This window comes from Triticum dicoccoides, chromosome 2A, assembly GCF_002162155.2.
Source record: "Triticum dicoccoides isolate Atlit2015 ecotype Zavitan chromosome 2A, WEW_v2.0, whole genome shotgun sequence".
Classification (NCBI taxonomy): Eukaryota; Viridiplantae; Streptophyta; class Magnoliopsida; order Poales; family Poaceae; genus Triticum; species Triticum dicoccoides.
The window spans coordinates 702,859,732-702,866,182 of NC_041382.1; positions in this window are offsets into that span (position 1 = coordinate 702,859,732).

A 6,451-nucleotide genomic window follows, 5' to 3' on the forward strand; every position below is an offset into this window, starting at 1 on the left:
GCGTGCGAACCCTACGGGTTCGAGAACAATGTAGACATGACCGAGACACGTCTCCGGTCAATAACCAATAGCGGAACCTGGATGCTCATATTGGCTCCTACATATTCTACGAAGATCTTTATCGGTCAGACTGCATAACAACATACGTTGTTCCCTTTGTGGTATGTTACTTGCCCGAGATTCGATCGTCGGTATCTCAATACCTAGTTCAATCTCGTTACCGGCAAGTCTCTTTACTCGTTCCGTAATACATCATCTCGCAACTAACTTATTAGTTGCAATGCTTGCAAGGCTTATGTGATGTGCATTACCGAGAGGGCCCAGAGATACCTCTCCGACAATCGGAGTGACAAATCCTAATCTCGAAATACGCCAACATGTACCTTTGGAGACACCTGTAGAGCACCTTTATAATCACCCATTTACGTTGTGACGTTTGGTAGCACACAAAGTGTTCCTCCGGCAAACGGGAGTTGCATAATCTTATAGTCATAGGAACATGTATAAGTCATGAAGAAAGCAATAGCAACATACTAAACGATCGGGTGCTAAGCTAATGGAATGGGTCATGTCAATCAGATCATTCACCTAATGATGTGATCCCGTTAATCAAATAACAACTCTTTGTTCATGGTTAGGAAACATAACCATCTTTGATTAACGAGCTAGTCAAGTAGAGGCATACTAGTGACACTCTGTTTGTCTATGTATTCACACATGTATTATGTTTCCGGTTAATACAATTCTAGCATGAATAATAAACATTTATCATGATATAAGGAAATAAATAATAACTTTATTATTGCCTCTAGGGCATATTTCCTTCATCCTTATCATCCACCTCCATCTCAACCGCCAAGAACTTCAACATCCTAACACAACTAACGCTGCATCGGGATCCAACTCGTCCATCCTCATGGTCAACATTTTGGTATCCTCTGAAGCGGCTGCGAGCTCAGCCCTCTTTTCTTTGAGCTTGGTCTTATTCTCTTCAATGTTGATCTTCTCGGATGTTGAACCTCTCCACCTTATTTTCCTCCTTCACGTCATAGTGCTTGACACATGCCTCCTCCTTCTTCGCCAAGATGTCCTCTAATCTCTCCATCATCTTGGTCGTCGTCCCTTCTCGCTTCTCCTTCTCATCCTCCCACTTATTTCCCCGAAACCCCCTTCTAACCTTCTTGGACGGCTCCTTTGTTGGGTCGGTTGGATTACCCGCTTCGTCCTCATTGTCGATGCCGCCGGTCTTGATGGAATTGGCAATGGATAATTGTCACTTGGGTTGTGCATTCAACTTAAAACAAGAATGTTTGAGGGTGAAGCTCTTCTTCTCCACATTAAAATACAAGTTGCACGCACGGGAGGGCTATCAAAAAAGGCATTGTCAACATGGCGCATATCCGGCTAAATGGCCAACACAGAGATCATATTCGGCCAACAAGTTGTTGGGGAACGTAGTAATTTCAAAAAAATTTCCTACGCACACGCAAGATCATGGTGATGTATAGCAACGAGAGGGGAGAGTGTGATCTACGTACCCTTGTAGATCGACAACAGAAGCGTTTGGTTGATGTAGTAGTACGTCTCCACGGCCCGACCGATCAAGCACCGAAACTACGGTACCTCCGAGTTCTAGCACACGTTCAGCTCGATGACGATCCCCGGACTCCGATCCAGCAAAGTGTCGGGGAAGAGTTCCATCAACACGACGGCGTGGTGACGATCTTGATGCACTACCGTCGTAGGGCTTCGTCTAAGCACCGCTACAATATTATCGAGGACTATGGAGGAAGGGGGCACCGCACACGGCTAAGAATATGATCACATGGATCAACTTGTGTCTAGGGGTGCCCCTGCCCTTGTATATATAAAGGAGCAAGGGGAGGAGGCCGGCCGGCCCTATAGGCGCGCCAAGGAGGAGTCCTCCTCCTAGTAGGAGTAGGACTCCTACTAGGAGGGGGAAGGAAGTGGGGAGGGAGAGGGAAAGGGGGGCGCCGCCCCCCCCTCTCCTAGTACAATTTGGACCAGGGGGGAGGAGGTGCGCGGCCCACCTTTGGCTGCCCCTCTCTCTTTCCACTAAGGCCCATATGGCCCATTACTTCTCCCGGGGGGTTCCGGTAACCCTCCGGCTCTCCGGTTTTCTCCGAAATCACCCGGAACACTTCCGGTGTCCGAATATAGCCGTCCAATATATCAGTCTTTATGTCTCGATCATTTTGAGACTCCTCGTCATGTCCGTGATCACATCCGGGACTCCGAACTAACTTCGGTACATCAAAACTCATAAACTCATAATATAACTGTCATCGAAACCTTAAGCGTGCGAACCCTACGGGTTCGAGAACAATGTAGACATGACCGAGACACGTCTCCGGTCAATAACCAATAGCGGAACCTGGATGCTCATATTGGCTCCTACATATTCTACGAAGATCTTTATCGGTCAGACTGCATAACAACATACGTTGTTCCCTTTGTGGTATGTTACTTGCCCGAGATTCGATCGTCGGTATCTCAATACCTAGTTCAATCTCGTTACCGGCAAGTCTCTTTACTCGTTCCGTAATACATCATCTCGCAACTAACTTATTAGTTGCAATGCTTGCAAGGCTTATGTGATGTGCATTACCGAGAGGGCCCAGAGATACCTCTCCGACAATCGGAGTGACAAATCCTAATCTCGAAATACGCCAACCCAACATGTACCTTTGGAGACACCTGTAGAGCACCTTTATAATCACCCATTTACGTTGTGACGTTTGGTAGCACACAAAGTGTTCCTCCGGCAAACGGGAGTTGCATAATCTTATAGTCATAGGAACATGTATAAGTCATGAAGAAAGCAATAGCAACATACTAAACGATCGGGTGCTAAGCTAATGGAATGGGTCATGTCAATCAGATCATTCACCTAATGATGTGATCCCGTTAATCAAATAACAACTCTTTGTTCATGGTTAGGAAACATAACCATCTTTGATTAACGAGCTAGTCAAGTAGAGGCATACTAGTGACACTCTGTTTGTCTATGTATTCACACATGTATTATGTTTCCGGTTAATACAATTCTAGCATGAATAATAAACATTTATCATGATATAAGGAAATAAATAATAACTTTATTATTGCCTCTAGAGCATATTTCCTTCACAAGTTGCATATATACCCGGCAAAATGACAAACATATAGAATATCTTGCTTGGTGATTTTCTCACTACTTGGCCATCGACCGCTTAGTCGTCTGTACTGGTCGGAATACTTGCTCACAAGCTCTTGGATGGTGTACCATCGATGGTCGAGTGACTTTGTCTCACGAGTACATATGACTTAGTCGTAGTAGTAGGGCTCAAACTTCATGTGCTCATGGAACCAAGAATGAATATTGGACCAAAATGTTGCGCCACTTTGCTTCGTGCCATAGATAGGATAGATGCTAGTGGACAACCATGCATCGCACAACAATTTTTCATCCCTCGTGTTGAAAATTTCTCCTCTACCCCTCTTATTATTTGGACCGGTCAACTAATCCTATGGATAAAGGCCCATCTTGTCGGTCTACGTGTCCTGCTCATGCTGCCTAGTGTATGAGTCCAGGTGTTAGGTGTACGTGCTCGGCTGCTGGACGTGCGCCTCGGTTGCGAGTCATCCACTTGTCCATCCTCAAAGCCGCCTCCATTGAGGATCATCTCCCTCAAGTCCTCTTTACATCGTCATACGTCGTCTCGTCCGGTTGAGACATACCAGCGTACATCGAGCGGGCACCCATTGTATCCATGCTTGGTGTCCATGACCGAACAAGCTGCGACGATGGCGAGTGGGTGAAATGGAGAGGAGCCACGCTAAGGTTAATGCAATATGGCACATACCTAGTAGTGGAGGGGACTGCTATTGACGGCTGAGCTGCTTGGTGATATACATGTAGGGCGACTGAAACTACTCTGGCCAAGGCAGCGTGTGCACCGACGACGGCGGAGGTGCGTCTCCATCCCCGCCCATCCCCTGCCCGTCGTCCCCGCCCTAGCCCTTCTTCTTGATCCTTTGTCTTCTTTGTGAGACGACAGGCTTACCTGTCACCAAGTTGATCTTGCGAGCAACCACCTTCTCTGGATGCTTGCTTCCTCTGAACTAGGAAGTAGTTGGGACCCAAGTGCAATGGTTTGTAGCTAGCAACAATTTCCCTTAAAGTAGGTGAGATTAAGGTTTATCGGACCCATGCGAGTTTGAGAACACATGCAATGATTATCACTTGCATGCACAAATACAAAACTGCCTTGGCCCCTAACTAGCGAGGTTGTCGATCTTACTAGCATTGCTAGTTACAACTTATACAAGGATTAAAAGCCCAAGTGTATGGAAGATTTGATTGCAAGAAAAGTAAGAGCAAGGAATTGGAAAGAGTGTTTTATTAATGTTGAAAGAATATTGGACCGGCTTCAATAGGTTCACTAGTGGTTTCTCTCAAAAGGTAAAGCATGGTGTGGTGAACCAATTACACTTGTGATCCTGAAGTTCTGCGCTATCCACCTTCAAAGCAAACACTTTTGGCTTGGCGATGGCATTGGAGAAATTGTTAACATGACGTGGACATAGTTGAAGAAGCATGTCCACCAGTACGAGGCCTCGCTAGACACAAATTTGCAGCTCGTCGATGCTGCCGTAGAACGCCATCAAGGTGGTGGCCTGGAAAGTTTTATTCCTGATGACAACATTAGCACCGACTGAGTGCTGTCATCTCACAAAATTAGTCATATACCAAGACACTAGACAGAAGGAAACCAGGGCTCTCCCGCCGAACCGTCGTCGTCAAGTGACAAGCGAAGAGAAGGGGAGCCTGCAACTGTGTAGGTACAAGAACCGCTCACCTTAATATCGCTTGGTGAAGACAAGGGCAAAAACCGCTCCTTCTTGTTTTAAATACAAGACGACTAACAAAAATACAATTTGCACCTATATAAGGTCACTATATCTTCTCGAGAAGAATTGATTAGACTTTTACCTCACATGATGGTGCTTTTTAATGCAAACATTTCATATGTAGCCATAGAGAAAGAGACACCACATGCAACATGTTTAATTAGCTCTGAATAGAAGAGTTTTTTCACACAATTAATCAAGCTATTTTTAGTTGGTTTTCTTTTCTTTTTGGTGTATGAAAAATGTGATAGTGATCTTGTGCAGAAAACGAAGGGCTCGTGAGACGGTGAGATAGGGCGGATCTTATTCCCCACGTAGGTCAGGGAATAGTGATCAAATGCGTACCCTCCCACGTGCCTCGTCCTCTGTATGGGCTGGGCCATTCAGGGGTTCCTGAACTGTTTTTTCTCTTGTTTTATGTTTTCCTTGATCCTTTTCTCCTTATTTCAAATGCGTGAACTTGTTTTCAACCTCCTTATGTTTTTCCAAATCAGCAAAGGTTATTTCAAATTCGTGAACTTTTAAAAAACCATGGAAAACTATTTCAAATCCAAGAATATATTTTTCATTCAATTCCTCAACTTTTAAAAAACACATTAACATATTTTATATTTGAGAGCATTTTTTGAAAAATCCGTGAACTTTTTTTTTGAATTCGCAAACAATTTTTTAAATTGAAAAAATCAAATTCGTGGACATTATTTGTGTTTCATCAATACTTTTTGAATTCCTGAACATTTTCTTAATTCGTGAGCCTTTTTTATGAGTTCATGAACATTTTTTTGAAGTTGCGAACAATTTTTTAAATCAAGAACATTTCTTGAATTCACAAATATTTTATAAATTCAGGAACATGTTATTGATTCGTGAACAAATTTTGAAATTATGAACATTTTTTGAATTTGTGAGAAAAATCGAAAAAAAACTCAAAAATATTTTTTTTATTTTGTGAACATTTATTTTCAAATTTGGGTTTCATGAACTTTTTTTGAAGTTAACAAAAGCAAAAAAAATGAAAAAAAGGGAGTCTCGCCCTGTGTTTGGGCCAGCCCAAAGCACGCTCGCGATTCCTTGATTTCCCGTCGGAGAGAGAGAGCATAAGTAGATATAATGTTCAGACTTTGCCGGGCCTTTTTGGTGCTCTACGAAGCCTGAAGGCTAGGCACGGGCCAACGGTTGGCATACCGGGAGCTCCTATTTCTTGAATCTAGCATCAGTCTCGCTTGCAGGGCTCAAGTGTATGGCTTTGCCCATTAGCACTGTCGCTCTCTCGTTCTAAGTACGGTTTTGTCGGGCATTTTTATTCTTTTTATTTACTTTTATTTTATCTTTTGGTTTTATTTTTTCATTGGTTTCTTTTTTTGATTCATTTTTCTTTGTTTCTTTCAAATTTTTACAGGCTTTTTTTCCTTTTCTTCTCTTATTTTTACTAGTAATAATGTACATGCAATGCACGTTTATATTAGGTAGGATATTAGTTGCTCGTTATATTAGATAAGATATATCTGTTGCATGTTGGTATTTGGTAAGATATCAA